The following is a 20,567-nucleotide window of genomic DNA, read 5'->3' on the forward strand; positions in this document are numbered from 1 at the left end:
TGTGAACAAATCATAACTTTTGGTTAGTGCAGTCACAAGATATCATTTGCAAATTTAGATTGCTAGGATTATTTCGTGAAATGAAAGCATATTTGTATATATTTTTAAATGGATTGTTAAAATTACTCGAAACAATATTTATGAGATAACAATAAGAAATTTTAAAGAAAATATGGTATTTTAGAATAAATTTTGTTTATAACTTAAAAAGTTTCATATTTACCATCGAATGACGTAACTGTTCTGTGCGTAGAGAAGATTACAAAGAGGTTCAAAGCAAAAACAAATACTTTTGGTAAAATATAACAAAAAAAAATCATATTAAACATGCTCAGCGAGTCTTATGTTGTTTTATAAACAAATACAAAACTGAACAAAACGCATTTTAAAAATGAATGCATTCGAAATATAACAGAATAAAAATGATAAGTTTTGTATTTGAGTCAGTATAATACAAACTGTGATATTGATATTTATTTATGAATAAGATGTTTTCTTGGAAGATGTATGATAGTAAAAAATAACAAAAATAACAGTCATGCAAATTTAAAATGAGTTAAAAAAAGAAAAGATATCTTTTTATTTATGGACTTTTCTTACGATATCATTTCAATGCGTGTTCTCTCAATTTATTATTATTTGTTACTTACGAAGTAAGTTATAAATTTAACTAATATGGAAACATTAAAATATTTAAAGAAAAAAAAAGATGAAAGAAACATTGAGCAATTTAATAAAGAAAATATGTGTGAGGCATGTGAAGCAAATCATGCATTTTAAAAGAAAGATGTGTAAAATAAAAATTCAAGCAAAACAGGGGAGAAGATGCAGTGAGAGATGCTTGCTCTGGATGTAGCAGCTGTGATTGTGAGTGGAGCAGCCTCAGCTCTCCCTTCTTATGGGGCTCGTTGTCATGACAACCGTATCCTGATTATGTTACACTCCTCTTATTGGCGCACGTGGGGCTACGCATCTAGACACTAGCGCCCTCACTTACTCTCTCTTTCTCTCTTACTAACTTCTCATTCATTCATTCTTTTATTTGAACATCTTCACTTAATTTTACTATATATATCCAACATTTTGTTGCTTTAAAACTTGAATCATTTTTGTAAAGCTAATAAATATTATTATATATTTAATTCAAAATTGTACAGAATGTATTAATCTTTATGCCAATTTTTTCCTTATTTGATACTAGCGGCTATATTACTCTCAACAAAAAGAATGTCGATATTCAAAGTGTTTAGATATAATACTACCATTATTTTATGCAGTAATAATAATAATAAATATTATTCTTATTATTACCCGTAAGTTTTTTTTTTTTAAATCTAACATGCATTGCGACATAATGTACTATTAAATAGTTCAGATCACTTATTTTCGTTCTAAATTTAAGATTAAGACCGAAGAAAAAGTTTTCAGAATTAAATACTGCTTTATTTCAAAAAAGAATTATTATTAATGCATCTGAAAAAGATTAGCTAGTGTAAAATGCTACAGGCACAGAGCTATTTGGAATTGGTTTAGTAGTCAAGGATTAAAATATTTATAAATCAAGTAACAAATAAGTCTAAAAGTGTGAAAAAATAATTAGAAATTAAATAAAGATAATATATATAGCAGAACTTAATCGTTTTTATTGTGTGGAAAAAATAGTAAGAATTTTGTGTGGATAAAGAGCTTGAGCCACTAATTCAGAGAAAGGTACGTATATATATGTTCTTTAATTTTCTGGCATTGAAAGAAATAAACATTTAAAAACAGCGACACAAAAACGAATTTCATAATAAATCTTATATGATTTCATTGATGTTTTCGTCTAAACAATACGAAGATATTATTGCTATCAATACATTATTTTCCTGAAAAAAGAAATAGTGATGCTTTTTAAAGTAAATAAAAAAAATATTAGTTTCAATTAAACTATTTTGAACTAATTATTTCTCGTAAAATTTAATTCATAATTTCTTGTCACTTTCGAATAAATTAACACTATTTTCAAAATTATTGATTTAATCATAAATTAACTTAGGAAATGTTCGTGTATGCATTTTGTTTCTGATTTACTAGACTTTCATCTTGTGAAAATGGCTTCAAAAGAATCAAAAAAGAGTTTAAGCTTTGTGAGACAAAAATTAGTAACTAGATTTCATAAATAATAGGCTTCATTAATGCTTTATATTGAATAACTTTCTAACTTAAAAACTTTCACAATACAAAGCTAAACAACATAAAAAGTTACAAATAATCCCAAATAAATTTTTTATTACTTTATATCCTACGTATAGTATTAATACGTATAGTATTAATGCAATCGAAATAATTTTTACTTTTGTCTTTAGACTTAAATATTACATAAAGCTAAAAGATATTTATACTTATTAGAACTAATTGAATATCGCTCCATACTACCGTAGGTAAAATATGCATAAATTGTTGTCTTTAAAATTTTGTTGCTGAAATAGAGTTGATTATGTTAGCACAGATAAAAAAAATTGAGCGTCAATGATAATTTATTAATTTAAATTCCTCCATAAAACAAAGATTTCAATTTATTTTGATAACTTTAATATTTAAATTTAACTTACGAATAAATATTTGAGTTTATAAATTCAAAACGCAAAATAAAAATAAATTTAAAATAGAAAAAATCGATAATAATCTTTAAGTAATGAAAATTAACTCACGTATGCGTAAATTTTGGGGAGGTATACTGTATACTGATTTTAAATTGTCGATTTCTTACGTTGAGGAGGTACTAATATTTTAACGTTTTTTTTAAAATTTTCTGTCCATTTTTTTCAAGCTTGCGCCTTTTTCAAACTATAGTATTTGTATTTATTTCTCATTGCTATTACGTAATGAGCTTTTTTAAAAACAAATATCGTTCATCACTGAATATCTAAAAAACCTACTCCTAAATTCCACTTTAGCACAGAAAATTAGTCTAAGTTAAATGACCATAGAGAAGCGAGATGTCCAGTCTCTGATAATATTTTGCAGTTTTCAATATTATCAATTTAGACAGATCATTGATTTTCATGACAACAAAAAGTATGCCAAATTTTAATGTTTATTTTATTTAGATCTCAAATATTTTAAGTATTTAAGCCAATTAAGTATGCACTAGTTTTCCAAAGTGAAGGTTATATTTTTTTTTTTGAACTAGCTTTATCTTTAAAGCATATATATAGTCTTATTTTTATTACTGAGCAAAAAGCAGAGGAATATTATTGTGCAGTTATGCTATAAATTCGATGACTATCTCATCATCAAGAGAGATGGCCACATAAAATTAAGGAAAATTAGACACTTTTCATTCATGTGTATTAAGGATCCTTAAAAAATAAAAAATAGTTAGCAAAAGAAAAAAAAAGTTGTTTTGTAGTAAATTAGTTACGAAATCTTTGCATTCGTCTATGGTTTTCGTTTGGTGTCTTTTCGTAAACTAAAATAAAAGCTAATAAAAATAAATCCTTAGCTTTTTTATTATAATATTGAAACCACTTTTTAAAATTTTTAAGGGTCGTATGAACCCTGCATATTACATTCTGAATCTAAAGACCTAACATATTATCCGATAAAACCTTATAAGCTACTCGATGGAACCATACAGGTATTATCCGATTCTACACACTCAGAATTTTATGAATAGCGGTATGTTGACTGTTAAGAAAAATACAACACCATAACTAAAAACGATGACATGTGTACGATAAGACATGTTCAATTTTTGAATCAATAATTTAGTAATGTTTTTCGAAAGTGAATGATGCACATTAGATCTTGTTCATCAGAATCCTTCTACTTATTTTTCAAGAAATAATCATTCCTTACAGCTTATTGTAAGTTTTTCTTCCTTAACTGTATAAAATGTGTTATTTGTCATATTTTAACTTCATTTTTCTTTATAGTGTCATCTCACCTTGGCATAAAAGAGAGATGGCCACTCGTTAGTTTAATATTGAACAATTTTTTCATGTTTTCTTCTCAATATTACATTATTTTTACTCTAAATATGTTGAGTACGTGTATGAGAGTTTGAAATATACATAAGCATTTCTTGTGATTTGAAAAAAATATAGTCATCTATCCTAGACTTACATTAATACTAAGTGTCATCCGTGCAAGTTCTACAATATTATTTGTACTTGTAAAATCAAAATTTAATTAAAAATTAAAATCAATCACGTCATTTTTAAGGAAATTGACTTAGGAACTAAGTTTTCTATCATTAAAATAATTTTTTGCACATTTTAAATTACTTCTTATAATTATTTTATTATAATTTATTTCTCATTATAATTCAACTATGAATTAATTAATAGAATGCAAATTTCTATTCTTAAAAATTTTAAAAAATATATTGATAAACGACTTGAAGCTTTTGATTTCATATTATTATTTTTTATAACTTTTGGCAACAAAAAACAGTGCTTCGTTATATTGCGAATTACTTAAAATAGTACAGAAGGGATGTAATGAAGGATTGCACATTTAAGACACAAATGGCACTAAAGGTATTCACTTGTCAGCCACCGCTGATTTCTGTCAGAAACACAACTTTTCTGGAAAAATTTGATTTTGAAAATTATTTCAAAGCATTCATAAAAAAGTTGAGATTATTCTTGTGTACACATTAAGTAATACATTAATTCAAAAATGCAAGAGATTTTTAAAGAATGTGTCCTGAATTCACGAGTCCATTTAGTTAAATTTAAACAAATTAATTCAAAATGAATTATAAACAATATATACTTTTTATCGCGAAATTTAAAACTACACTTAACTTTACAAATTTTTAAAATTTTCAGCTAGCATCATCCGATATCAAATTTCGTTGGAATAACTTAAAGTTAATGTGCGTTATTTAGGTATTTTAAGAAATTGTCGAATTTTAACTATTTTTATGGACTGTTATTTTACAAGCCAACTAATGACATAAATGTAGTTCAACATTTTATTTATTTATTTAATATCATTATCAGATACGTAATAAAAATGACTTTATTAGAACGTTAAAGTATGGAATAGACATTTTAAGAGAATATTATACCTAGACAAATATGTAACAGTTACATTTAGGATATTCTCTTATAAAATTGCTATTGATTAAATTACTTTACAAGATTAAGAGAGTTAAATATCTTAATTGTTACTTAAATACTTCATTACTTAATTGGAATTACTTAGAGGGTTTTACAAAATTATTAAGAAAGTTAAATATCTCAAATTTTTCTTAGTTATTACACTACTTAATCGGCACAACTTATGGGGATTCTCCTTTAACTTTTTCGTAAAACTATTGTTTTGTGTTTCTTTTTCTTTTAAAAAAGCGCATTTTTAATAATTTATTGACGTGTTTTGAGCTTTACATAGTTATACTGATAGTGGTGTTCGCAGTTATTAATTTTGACGAATATTCTCAAAGCTATAATTTAGTCGAAGAGAAGTTTAGTAAGAAGAGATTTTTACTTACAAGGAAGGTACTCGATGTAACACTAGCAAATCAACTTCATTTTTTAATGCAGTTTTTTTGTTGTTGTTAGGAAATAATATATTTTATTTTACAACCGTCGTTGAACAGCTGACCCAATTTTGGGTTCATGACTACTAATGTTTAACTTCGTAGTCTTGTAATTTTGAACCTATTCCAGAAGACAAGGGAACTCCTAGATCAAGTATTGAGAGAAATTTGTCTTCTTGGAGAATTTTTCGGATGAAACTAATTCGCATTTGCATTACATAGAGAGGAAAACCACGAAAACCTCTCACGGCAAGGGGACTCTAATCCATGATCCGTCTAACACTGAGAATATTTTGCGTCAGCACTGTGGTCGGTGCGAGCCGGTTGTGAAATTTGTATAGTCCAACCATCTCTGGGATTCGAACCCGGTTCACCTCAGAGAAAGGCGAGTGCTCTATCCCCTGTATGAATTTGTAAAAATAAGATGTATTTGTAAATAAAATATCTGTGTTACAACTAATCAACAGAAATCCTAAAATCGACGTGAAATTACAGCATTCAAAATTCATGATAACGCTATGAAATAGTTTAAAATTTTTCCAGACTGAGGCCACTGCTTAGTTGCACTGCTGTAAATAACATCATATTATGATTTAACAAGCGTTCGTGATCAATTTTAATTACAATATGAAACTTTATATCACTGAGAATATTTTACGTCAGCGCTGCGGTCGGTGCGAGTGGAATTCTTAGAAATAATATATTTAAAACACTTTGTCTATTTCGCTTTGGCTTGTAAGTTTTGTTGCAAGTTTGGGCGAAAAAAATTAAAAAGAATCACAGTAATTTCGCTTAATGGGCGATAATTAATTCTGCTGAAAAAAAAGTAAGTGACTTATAAAAAAAAAATGTTTCCAGCGATTTTTCTCGTTAGAGTACTCATTTAGCTAATAAGGTGTTAGTATGGAAAATAAATTGTAAAATTTAAAATTATGCCTAAGAGTTTAAATTTATCACTCAAAACATTAGAATTTTTATTCTAATTTTATAATGTAATCTCTTAAATTTAGTGTTTTTAAACGCAGAAATTTACAAACAAATGTAAAAAAACAAATACTATAAAGTCCAAATAGTTTGTTCAAGAGAGCAGTCGAGGTTTGGACCCCTTTATATTAATTTTATTTTCTGCTTATTTCACTTTAGAAAATTTATATAAAGGAAGAAAAAAAGCTATTTACTCTAGCTACGCTTTCCTTTATTTAACTCGAGTTGTTTATTTCAAGAATGTTTGAATCTGGCTAGAATCGATGATCAAAATAATATAAATTCTTTGTACAGTCGTAAAATTTTTGTATTGTAACGAATGCAAATTAGTACTTTATTTTAAAGTACGAAACTTTAAATTAGAAAATACAAAAATGGAGTGAACTGGGCTGAATAAATTTCGAGGAATGAAAAGTAAAATAAATTGTATTTTGTATATCGTACGTTGAACTATCGTGTGAATGAGAAAAATATCATGTATAAGGGAACATTATCTTAATACGAGACAATCCGATCATTAGAAAAAGAGATATTAAGATGCCTTTTAATTTTGAACACAATACAATAGTTTTTGTTAAAAGATAATTTTGCAATGATTCCGGCTCTTATCATTGTTTAATGATAGAAATTGATATGGTCTGTAGCGTATAAGTAAAATATCTCCAGAAGAAATGAGTTTTTAATCTATACCTTTTCTCAAACGAACAATATTTTTGATAGGAATATACTTTTACAGATATTTAATTGTAGACTAAATCTTTTCTCAGAACTTTATAGTTTGTTTAAGAAAATATTAATGTCTGTAGTAAATATCTTATAAAGAAACGTAACGCCCCAAATAAATAATAATAATTGAATATTCACGGAGAAAAAAACTCTGGTAAAATTACCGTCTCGTATGGTAATGGCATATCTGGTAAAGAAAGCCATATTTTTGGTAATAAAATCAAAACTTCCGTGCGGTATTTAAACCAATCATATGGTAACGGTTTCTGTTCATATGGCTACGGTTTACCGGAAATTCTGGTTTTCGAAATTATAGTCCTTATTACCACACTTAAGTGAAAATGTACTGAAAGTAAATTACTACACTGAAAGTAAATACACTGAAAAGTAAATTTAATCAAATAAATTACTTTTATGCTATGTTCTAAAGATAAAGCATAAAGCTAAAATTTCAATATTCACTTAATTTCAGAACGTGCTATAAAACAATATTTTCCTGTTGATTTTACCAGAATCATTACCAAAGTGCTTCGGTAAAAATTACCGTATTTTTTAGTGTTCTCATAATATCATTAGAACAATCCTTCAAGTAATAGCATTTAAGGATATTGCTATAAGAGATTATTTCCACCAGAGGTCATCGCTATCGCTAATACAAAGTATGGATTCATTCATTTTAAGTATCTTTCTCTTTTGCTTAAATTGTTACTATTGAAAAAAAAAAATTCTTTTTGAAACGGTCATGTATTTCAGGAGGATGTTATATTTTTCCTGTGGTATTTGACAATGACAGAGTTGCAATCCAAAGGGGGTTCTCAATACATTCCCAACAATAATATTGAATAGATTGTTTTTTCTTTCTGATTTTTGTGATTTATGTCGTTTCTAAGATGCTTTTGTTGTTACCAAACGAGTTAAAGAATAACGGACATTTTTTTATTTCTCTCATTTAAAAATATATTTTGATCTTATGACCATACCTGAGAGATACATAACAATATAAAGAAAGCTTCTTAGAAACTCTTTCTTTAGAATTGATAGATTTAGAGATTTCTCAGCCAGGAGCTTGACGTACCAAAAGACTTATAAGGCATTTAGTTGCTACAGGAAACATGGATGAAAACATTTTAGAACCAGTTACTTCATTCTATGTCTGTGTATTTTATTATATTTTATAATCGTCTTTGAACAGCCGACCCAAATTTGAGTTCACAGCTACCAAAGTTCAACTCCATAGCTTTGCGATGAAACTAACCCGCAATTGCGTTACATCGAGAGAACCACGAAAACCTCCCACGGTCAGTCTGATGGCAAGGGGACTCCAACCCATTATTCGTCTACCATTGAGGATATTTTATGCCAGCACTGTGGTCGGTGAGAGCCGGGTGCGGAATTCGTATCGACCAGTCATCGCTGGGATTCGAACTCGTTTCATCTCATTGGGACGAGAAAGCTCTATCCCCTGAGCCATCCCGGCTCATATCTGCGTATTAGTGGATGGCATTTTTGTAATTAATTTTAAAGCGAATGAAGTGAAAAATCGAATTCCAGGAGAAAGTGCAAATGAAAAAAGAAAACCCTATTATAAATTAGATTAAGAAAGTTTAATTTTATGAGCCAAAAGAGTTGGAAAGGCTTGAAACAATTTTTCAAAAATGTACAAAACACATGAAGAGTGCTTATATTGATATATTTTAGGAACTACACCAGGAGAATATATAGAATATAACAAGTCAATAAATGACCATTTTAAGCTGAACTAAAAGCATAAACTATTAATACATTGCCAAAATTGATATTTTAAATTTTTTTGAGCTTCTAAATGGATATCATTCTGTTGTGGCTGCCAAAGTTATCTACTGGAACGCTACTAAAGCAGTCTTAGCCGCAGTTACTAAAGAAAAAAGAAACTCCTGCCAAAGAGAAGTGTTCAAAAATGGATAATCCTTAAAAACTTACTCAATTTTTTTATTATATTGTCTTTAAATGCTCTATAGCACTGAACTTATCAAGTTTCAAGTTATATGGATAATTTTTTCTAAATTCCGAAATTAATCTGAAAAAGTAATGAATAATTAAATAAATAAATAAATTATTACACAATCAATCAATAGACGAATGAATTGATGCATCAGAAAATTAACCGATGTATGAATCAATAAATGAACGAATTGAATTGATGCGACAGTGAATCGATCAATAAGAAAATAAATTAATTGATCAATCAGCAAACAATTTGTGAAGGAATGAATGAATTGGGGAATGAGCGAATCAATAAAATTCTAAATCAAGCTACAAAAAATTAACGAATTGACAAATTAGTGAATAACTTTAGAAGCGGTAACACGTTCTTATATTGATCCATAAATAACCGAATCAATGTAACTTTGCAGAAATGAATCACCGAATTCCTAAATAAAGGAATAAAATAATCAGTGAATCAATGAGCAAGCGAATTAAAGAATCAGTACACCAAATATTCAAAAATTAGTAAATTACTATAATACTGAAAAACAACTTAAGAGTGATTTTTCGACCTATTGATTTGCTTACTTATTGATTACTTGAGCCACTGCTTCTCTGATTCATTGATGGGCTGATTCGTTGTTTTGCTGATTTATTGATTCTTTTGTCCCTTTATTCATTGATCTGTTAGCATATTCACTATTTCGATAACTTTCAATTCTCTGATAAATGAGTAATTTAAAAATATTATTCACTAATTCGCTAATTTAACGAATCAATAATTCTTTTTTTGCTAATTTTTTGACACTACAATCCAAAAATGCATTATTTCCCCACTTATTGTTTTGTAGATTTATGATTTCACACATTAATTGATTCACTGTTCTGTTGCTTCATACAGTGGTTCTCCGAATTTACTTAGTTATTGAGTAGGTCATTCATTGATTCGTAAGCATTTCAAATCGTTTATTCATTGATATTAAACATAATGCAATATCTTAAAACAACAAATGCTTGAAATATCTGTGATCTATTTTGTATTAAATTAATGAACATTGTTGTTCTATGAATGAAAACAAAAAATGAAACAAAAAACATTCAAACTCAAGCAACAAATGAAATGCGAATCTGAAAAACTAGATGTATTTCAAAAGTGGGGAACTTTGAGGAAAGCTAAATTCACTTTTCATGTCTCACTTTGAATTTCATTTGAAATGAAATGAAACTACGGTTCTTGTCAATATCATGTCAAAATTTCACGCTGTTAATGGAACCAGAACATGTCGTTAAACGGTGCGTGTCCTCTAACGATTAATTTCAAATTGATGGAGCTTTTATCAAATTGTTTGATTCGCTTCATTTTGTTCAACTTGAAAAATAAATTATATGTAGCATTTCTTTTTTACCTCATAAGATTTAGAATTTATTTCTGAAATGTGAAAAATATGTTGCACATTATAAAACATTTTTCTAACAAAATTTACATATGAACTTATTTTATGAAGGAAAAAAACAGCTAAAAAAATGATTTACTCAATCTGTAAAAGAAACATTTTAATATGTTTTAAATCTATATATGTTCTCATATAAAACATATGTTTCTCATATATTTTATTTGTTTTATATGTTTACATATTTAACTCAATAAACAACCTTAATTTGCTAAAATAATTTTAAATTAACTTTGCACGTAGCAGTTACTCATCGAAGTGTGTTTTATATATGGAAACAAAATAAATTGCTGACATTCAACTATGTAATAAAAGAAAATGTTTAAGATGTCGTCGACACCAAATTGGTTCCTGTTCAAATTATACTCTACGGAAATATTCCTAGAACTCAATTATTTACGTTATAACTTTTTCAAAGAGAGAATTAAGAAAAAAGCACATTAGAAAAATTGGTTCAACCTGCAACCTTAATAAGGTATTAAATCAAACCATATTATATTGTAACCAAGTTCAGGCGAATTAATTTACACAATTATTGGTTTAATTTGGTGTTGTACTGAGGTTGGGGAAAATTGGAATGAGAATTTGGCTTTATGCTTCAAGAAGTTCCAAAACTTCTAACATTAAGGGAAGGTATTGTAGGAACACCGAGATCAAGATTTTGTAGGAACAGCGAGAGAGATTCTGTATCCCTTCACAGCCCTGTAAGTATTCATTATTTATGTATTTATTGCTACACATACATATGCAGACTTGAGACTTCTATGCTCAATTTACGGATGGGTGACCACATTTACCAACCAGTGAGGGGACCGAGGGTGTGCGGTATCGGTCCTCGTTAAACTGTTCTGTTATAAAATTCTCGAGTAAGTGCAACCTTGGGGATGCATAAATTTACTTATATTTATTTGCCGTTAACAGATCTGAAGTGTAGATGTAGTTGGTTCTATGGATGTAACTGCTATAACACTGGATGCATATTCTTTTCAAATTGAAAAGAGGTTTTCAGCCATTTTTTGTATTTACAAATAAACCTACATATCTAAGTGAATAAAAAAAAATCCCTTCACACACATGAAAGATGGATAAAATAGCCATCATCGTTTGTAACATCTAAGTTTAGTATAATTAAAACACTTTAATAGAGCATTTTGGTAATTTTATAGTGATACTTTATAGCACGGAATAAAAGCGTTTTATTTCGCTAAATTTACTTTACAATTTTGCATTTGTTACCTAACGTATGGTAATAAGAGCTATAATTTTGAAAACCAGAATTTTCGTCATACCACTACCGTAATGAGCGGTAAAATTATCAAATGAATGGTTTAAATGCCGAATAGTTTGGTTTTATATCCAGAAATCTGATTTCAGAAATTCATTTATTAATTTATCAGAAATGTATTTACTATACAAGTATCGAAATTTTCCATGATGTACATTAGGAGTCGCAAATAAATATTGAAAGTAGGAAATTTCAAAAAATGCTGTAAAATGTAGCAAATCACTATTGAGGAAGGAGGGACTTGAAACATCGAAAGTACTTTGCTTGTGCTGTGAAACTTAAAGATTATTCTCTGTTTTTTTTACCGACAATTGATCACACTTCAAAATTATTAATCCAGCTTTTCAAAGCAGTGATTTATTCACTTTTGGAAACGTTTTATTTTATTCCAAGCGTAAATACTAATTCGGGACACTTTCTGTATATAATTGTTATGTACATTTAAAAAATACATATTTAGGGTGCTAATTTCAAAGAACCTTCCTTGTGTGCAAAATATTAGGTTTTCATACATTTTACTCTATTTTGTTTTTAAATATTTCATGTCTGAATGTTGACAATGATAAATACACTTTCTAATTTACTAAATGGTAATTCCAAATTAAAAAAATGAAACAAATGTACTATACTTGAATAATGCATCTAATTATATCCTTATAACGTTTAATTATGAAACACTTATTACAAGTATCAAAAGTTAAAAAAAGAAAATAAAAAATTTTAAATATTATTTTCCAAATCAGAAATATTTAATAAGCCAATTTTTATTGAAATTAAAGTTGAGATAAGTTAATGTTTTTTAAAAAAAAATTCTTTATCTCTTTTTCTTATGAAATTTTCCAAAGGTGCGTAAAAAGCTTCGCAAAATATTTTCTTATCGTTTTCAATAAAGTTTATTAAAAAAAAAGTTAAGCAGAAAACAAAATCCTGATCTCTATCTTGTAATAAATATCACTTGAACTTAATGCTGCATATCAATAGAGCATCATTTGCCCGGTATGGGGTAAAAAAAACATTAAAACATGAGCGCAAATATATTTCACGGAAGTTCTCAAAAGCTGGGATTGTGACACTGAACTATACTTTAAATTCTGGTAGCAATTTAATTTTCAATTTACCGTTACTATTTAAGAATCAATTTATAATTATGTCTAGTGACACACGTAAAAGAAAACTCTGATGGAATTACCATAATATATGGTAATAACATTTCTAGTTAAAAAAAAATAATAATTATGACTAATATCAAAATATACAGCATTTAAACCATTTTTTTAGTAATTTTTCCGTTCATATGGTAACAGTTTATAGGAAACTCTAGTTTCTAAAATTATGGTTCTTTTTACCATACATTTATTAACGATAATGAAACTGCATAGTAAATTTAACAAAAAAATGGGTTTTTTTCTGCCAGACTTTAAAGTATAGCTATCACTGTTCTTCAGAAACTGTTAAAACTGTTCCTGGATCACCACGCATTTAGTAAAAAATAAAAAAAATGCAAAGCTGAAAAGTGAACTTAGCATAATAAATGGTTTTTAAACCCTGTTCTAAGATATCATGCTGAGATTCACCACATTAACCAAATTTTATGACATATTTTAAAACCATGTTTTATTGTTAATTTTACTGAATTCATTACCAAAGGGTCTCTATAAAAGCTTTTTTGGTGATCTCCTTCAAAGGAAACACGGTCATATTCTGCTATTTCAAAACTTTTTTGTGACTAAATTTTTCCATTTTTACCAACCAAAAGGAAAAGCATGCATGTTGTTAACTGAGTTAATGCAACGCTAAAAAAATAGTATCTAGATAATTTACAAATAAAAATAAAGTTTAAATAGGATTCTTATTTAATAATATACTTAACAAATGGCAATAACAGATAAATTATATAGCTGAGTGCAAAAGTTTTAGGAAAAGATATTTAGTCTTTTGGTGCAAAAAGAAAAATAACGCATGGAACCGAGATATTATTTTTAAAAATATGCATTTGCATATGTTTTTATGAAATATTTCTGTAACAAAATGCCATTTCCTTACACGTAAATTAGGATTATCTAAATATGATTAGGAAAATGTTACACACGCCACAGCTGTAATTTTTTTTGTAAATTTATTTTAAAAAATCTGATGTCCTGAAATTTTATGAAAAAAGTTATCATAGTGCTAATTTCATTTATTGAGAAATGCATATTGAATTGTGTATTCCATAAATCATGAATAATTAGTGCATATAACATAAATATCAGCAGAAATCAGCTACTATTAACGTTATTGCTCCCACTTTTAAAGAAGCAATAAATTAAGTCTTTATTTTAGAATATTTTTTAATTAAAACATCTTTTATGGTGCTTAGTAACAAAGTCTTGATTTTTACGGTTTAAGTTTAAGTAGAAATAAAATTAATTTAAAGATTCTATTGCCGCTTTGGTAAAAATTTACGAAGATAAAAAAATGAATAAAATCCTTTTAAACTTGAAATTTGCTGCCCAAAATATATTTCAATGAATAAATTTAAGCGAAAAATATTGCAACTCATTAAGTAATAGCTGAATAAATTGAAAATTGGTATTAATATTGGACTCTCCATAAGTCAGCATGAGGGACGGGCACCAGAAACTGACTTCAAGACAACAATTATAAGAAACACGAATAGCTTGTGATTTCTATAATTTTTAATAAATTATGATTGTTGTTTAACAACAAATTATGAAAAATACATTTTTAATAATTTTTAACTATGAGTGCTCACTTTTATGTAATTCAGTTAATATAGAAGAATCCATACTGCGAATTACTTGTTCGTTTTTTAAGTTCTGCATATAAAAATAATTTTGAATAATCCAGAGACACATAAGTTCTGATTGACGAAACATGCTAATGAAGGAGCATAATAGCAAACATTTTCTTTTTTAAAATTTGAGGAATAAGCTTGTAAACAAGAATCAAATAAGATCATCAAAATTATATATGGTACTTGTATGACTAGTTACTATAACAATTTTACTATATTATTACTATTATTACTATAACAATTTATAGCTACTATAACAATTGCGTTCGCAATAAAATAAAAATAGTACTGCTAAACTGTTTCCTGTAATGATACCATAATTGTGGCTAAATAAGAAAAAATTAAATTATAATGAAATATTTATTAAAGTGCATCCGTAAAGCAAGAACTGCTTAAGAAGAAGTTTCCCAAAAGTTTTGTTAGTGGCGAGTTTTGAAAAACTTTGGGCTACGCTTCCTCGATTGCCGTAATTGCTTGCTCTTTTAGATTGGAAGGAGGGCTTCTTTCTAGATTAAAGCATTAGCAGATTGATGCACAAAACATCTGTAACATATCAACCCTTGCAATCACATCTGAGTAACCTTTTATAGGTTTACATTGCAAGGAGTCTTATTTATTAGCTCTTTCAGAAAATATGAATTTAGATTTGATTTTATACGGAAGTTTTTGATAGTTTTAATGATTACTTGCACATTAGATCACGCCTGAGTAAGCTTTTAGAGTTCTTTGTTTACAGTGAAGGAATACTTAATCTTCTTTATTAGCTGTTTCAGAAAATATGAATTCAGATTTTATTTTATACCGAAGTTTTTGATAGTTTTAATGATTACTTGCACATTAGATCACACCTGAGTAAGCTTTTAGACAGTGAAAGTTTAAGTTTTTACAGTGAAAGGATACTTAACTTTATTTATTAGCATTAATTTTTTTCTAAAAAATCTAAGTAAGGTTGTAAAAGAAAGTTTTTGATTGCTTTAATAATTTCTGACGCATTAGAGAATAACTCAAGTAATGATATGTATGTTCTTCCACATTTGGACTTAGTACGTGTTAAAATGTATTTTTAACCGAATACGAAACATTTATGGAAGTTAATATGTGTCTTACAACTAGAGCTTTTGCCAAGAATTCCACGCATCGAAAAACAAAGAGTAAAGAGTGTAAATAAAATTTGGTTTCAAATTTTGTGGTGATTAACCGTAAATATATATTGAAAATCACTTTTATTTAATATTTGTTCATTAAATGAAAATTCCTGTATTGGAAGGCTTATTTCTTTAAGGAGTAAATTTATCTTTACTGGGAATACAAACCTTTCATTTCAGAAAGATTATCGTAAATGTTAAAATGCTTCGAAAAAATTTTTAAAAATTTCTTTTAAATGCTATTTGACACGCTAATTTGTTTAGGAATCAAAAGCAGTTGAAAATTTTTATAATTCATAAACGTTTTCTTCCTCAGTTGGAAATAACAAACTGGGGGGGGGGGGACTTATTAAGTCTCTAAATACAAATGCCATTACATGCGAAGAATAGTAAATAATAAAAGATTTATTTAATTTTTATGGGATTGTAATAATGTAATCACATTTTGAAAAATTGTAGTTATGAATTGATATAACTGCAATCAGTGATAATAGTGTAGAACAACGAAGAAAATAAAATTGGACTAAATATTTATACTTAATGAAACGATCATTGTAAGGGACATTGCAAAATCGAAATGCATGCATTTTGTAACATCCCTGAAATATTGATTCATAAGAATTTTTATATTTTACCTTATGTTATTAAAACCCTGTCAATTTTACCAAAAAATAATATTCAGTTAAATTTTAAAGTAGTTTACTATTTATAAGCTTTTAAAATAATTTGTATAAGAACAAAAGACATTAACTACATTGTTAGAAAATTTGGAACAAATCGAAAAACACGGTTCTTAAAATTTGTCACAATCTTAATATAGTTGAATCTTATTATTGTACTTTGAAACTATGGTCCACTTTTAACGGAATTATGGTTCAGTTTAACACTTTATCAAATTTTCAGCAAATTCGCATTGAATAATGGTGAAAGATTATGGTTTAACGAGGAACCGACTTTTCTAATAAATACATCATTGTCCAGTGTGAATTTTTGTAAGTAGAAATGTATAGAATTTTTAAGAATAGGAGAGAGTATTGAAGCCATATCTTTATAAGTTGAAGGTTAATATTTACAGTTATTTAAACATATTATACTCAAAAAGAAATTCATTAGGATTAAAAATACAAAATATAGTTTATCTCTCATACACGCGCTAATTATTAAAATTATTAAAGTTTTGCAAAGGTATTTCCAATTTTAACAAAGCCTATTAACCAATTTTTTTCTAATATGATAGGTCGCATAACCATTTTACTTAAAATGCTTTTTTTTTGTATAAAAAATTTCTTTCTTTTATCATGATTTACAAAATAAAATTTGTATAAATTCCATATTTGGAAGTTAAAATTCTTTCTTCCTCGTGCTTTAAAGTGCACAAAGTAAGGCTTTTCCTTAAAAAAATATATATTAGTCTTATTGGTTGTTGTATAATGTTTCCTTAGCATGACAAGACGAACAATATTACAATAATTGACAAATTCTACAATAAGTGAGGTTATGTTTTGAGCTATATTAAAATCAATGCATAAAATATCACCAATGTATAAAATGCCGATGATTGCAGAGTTATTTAGTTATACAGCATAAGCTATTAATATTCTTGAATAAACCTCTAAAATATCGCTAAAAAGCTGTATAAGAAAAGAATGGAGAAGAATGAAGCTATAAGTATTAAATGAATAAATTAGTTTTACTGAAAGTGGAAATTAAGATCATTATAATTTTTCTTCTTTGCGTAATAATGACAAATGTATTCACACTGAAAGCATTTATAAAATATAAAATAAATAATATAAAATAAAAGAAATCAAGAATATTAGAGCAATAGACAGAAATAATAAACAATAAAAATATAAATATAACCATGTAAATTAAGCTATGTTTGTTATAAAGTGAAAAATAACGTGAATAAAGGGCAAATCAAGTACGGACTCGGACATACTATAGTTTCAGTAGTCTAGACAAGAATCTTCTTCAGTATCTTAACGCCCAATGACACTAGAAAAATAAGGTGATAAACGGGTGCAAAGTGGTTTAACAAATCAGGACAGATGATCAAGTTTGTCAGAACAGAGGAAACTGTTCACCCCTGCTTTTCATATGCCAAACTTGATTTCTGGGAATCATTCCATATTTTGAAAAATTCGGATTTAGTTATGATTGTACTAGTATCCCACCCTTTCTCTATGTTTGGAAATCTATTCTAATTTAATCTTTTCCTCCTGGGTAAAAAAAAAACTCTATTCCTAGAAATATGTATCTAAACGATGTATAATACTTTTAAATAAACACAACGAAAGGTTACAAAAAATGACTCCAAAAGTAATGTAACATTTTAATATTCCAAGAAAACATTTATATAGATTTTGAGGCACCGATTACGAATATGTTATTTATTTTGAGACCGCATGAATGATTTTTGAGTTAGTCTCACAAAACTTTAATGGTGCATAATTGAAATAAAAAGATTTTAAAAGAGAATAGAGTATACTTTGTGATACGTAGAATAATATTAAAGCAAACAAAGTGAATAAGCACAAATAAATTAACAGAAATGGGCACACTATAGTTTTAGTTCTATGAACAAAAACCTTCCGCAAGTCTAAAAACAAATTTAATTTCCAAATGCCAATGTTTACACGCTGAAAAAAGTTCTTGTTTTACAGAACCAGAATGTCCATTTCTGTAAGTGAATTTGTTTAGTCGCATTCTTTTGCTTTAATTTCATAAAATAATTTCAATTAACAAAAAAAAGATAAAATAAAGAAAAAATGATTCTCAGGGGGTGCAGTGGTTATTTATACTATTAACCGTGCCAGGAAGCAATTTATACTCATAATTATTTTGTTCTCCATTTGTTCAATATCTGCCCGTTTTTTTTTTTTTTTTGGCTTGATTCGGAAACTGGAAATGTGTAGTAGAAATGTCTTAAAATTAAAAATGTTTTCAATAATTTTACATGTAAAAATTTGAGGTAATCTCGGAAATTACTACAAGTCAAATAACAATCCCTAGATCTGTACCTATTTGTGAAAATTAAGTTATACTGCTCGGATCGATGAGAAAATCAAATGATTTAGTTCTAGGACAGCCAATACAAAACTGTAAATTATTTTTAAAATTATTTAAATTTTTTTTAACCAGTTTTTTCAATCCAGAAATTTTCAGAGACAGGGATCAGGTATCATCCAGATACTTTTCAGAATGCTGTTCTAGAAATTATTTTCATCACAAAAATTTCAAATGTTCTGGAGAAGAATTTACAAAATGGGCACATTGACACTTACATTGAACAAAATATAGTTTTCATTACCATTAATAAAAATATTGGTTGTTTTAAAAATATTCATAATGAAAAAATATATTAGAAAATACATAGAGTTAAACACCTATAAAAGGCTGAAGTAAAACTCCTAACAAAAATTACAGCAAAAATCGTAAATTAATTAAAGTATAATATGCGCAAAACTTTTGTAAAAATTATGTTAACCATCAGTTTTAAAACAATGATCTCATAAGCGAAAAATTCTCGTTCTTTCGAATTGCACCACCCTACACGGAGGAAAAAAAATTACTGTACTCCATAGTAATGACATTTCTGGCAAAAAAAAAACAACTGCTTATTTCTAGTTAATAAAACCAAAATATACGATATTTAGACCATTCATTCGATAGTTTTTTCGTTCATATGGAAATGATTTACCGGAAATTTCAGTTTTCACAATTATAGTTCTTACTTCCTCAAATTTAGTTGTTGCCGTCGGACATTAGGGCAGAGGGGGTGCGATTGTTCTTGTTTTTCAGTGGCACCATCTATGGCCAAGAATTCGACTTCTGCCATACCCATAAGTCACATCCATGCTTCACATCCAGTCATACATTCATTAAGTCATCCAAAGATCGCAATTTTGACCTGAACCAGACAACGATCAATCTCCAATTATTGGAACATGGAGGACTTTGTGACCCGACAGATTTAATGTGCTCCTGTTACCATTTACTATACGGGAGTCTCGGCCGGCTGGACTCCTGTTTTCACAAACGAGAGTCCAGCACCCTGCAAACTAGGCTATCCCGGCCATCTCACATTTATGAAAAAATACAAAAGATACTAATATATTGAAATATTTTCAATTACGTCAGTTTTACGCAAATTTTTATAAAAGTAGTTCTGTAATTAAAATTTTATGACAATTTCCCTACAATCATTATGAAAAGACTTCCCATTAAAACAAGGAAAGTTGCTTAATTCTTTGTAATCTATTTTTTTGTGTTAAATATGACAATTTCTAGTAATAGTAGACACCTATTGGTAGACAATGTATTTCAATCTTGTTATAACTACAACAGTAAATGTTTTTTTTAAAAAATCATAAACTAAGACTTTTGTACGCTGTATAAGAGTAAAATATCAGCGTATAAAGTGTTCCACATAATTTGCGGTAAAGAAAAAAGTTAGTAAATTTTTTTTTTTTTTTTTTCAAATTAGTTATGCTTAACCAATTCATGAAACTTGCATTGTAAGCAGAAATGCCGGTATAAAGTAATTTAATATTTAGAGGGTTGGAGTAAGAACGAGTTTCAATGCTAGAAGTTGTGATAATAATTACGCGATTTCCCGATAAATATTAATTATATATAACAGTAAGTTGGCAAATTGTAAGTTTGAAGTGACTTTTAT

Source organism: Parasteatoda tepidariorum, chromosome 11 (genome assembly GCF_982258835.1).
Source record: "Parasteatoda tepidariorum strain Cologne lab strain chromosome 11, Ptep-v5.0, whole genome shotgun sequence".
Taxonomy (NCBI): domain Eukaryota; kingdom Metazoa; phylum Arthropoda; class Arachnida; order Araneae; family Theridiidae; genus Parasteatoda; species Parasteatoda tepidariorum.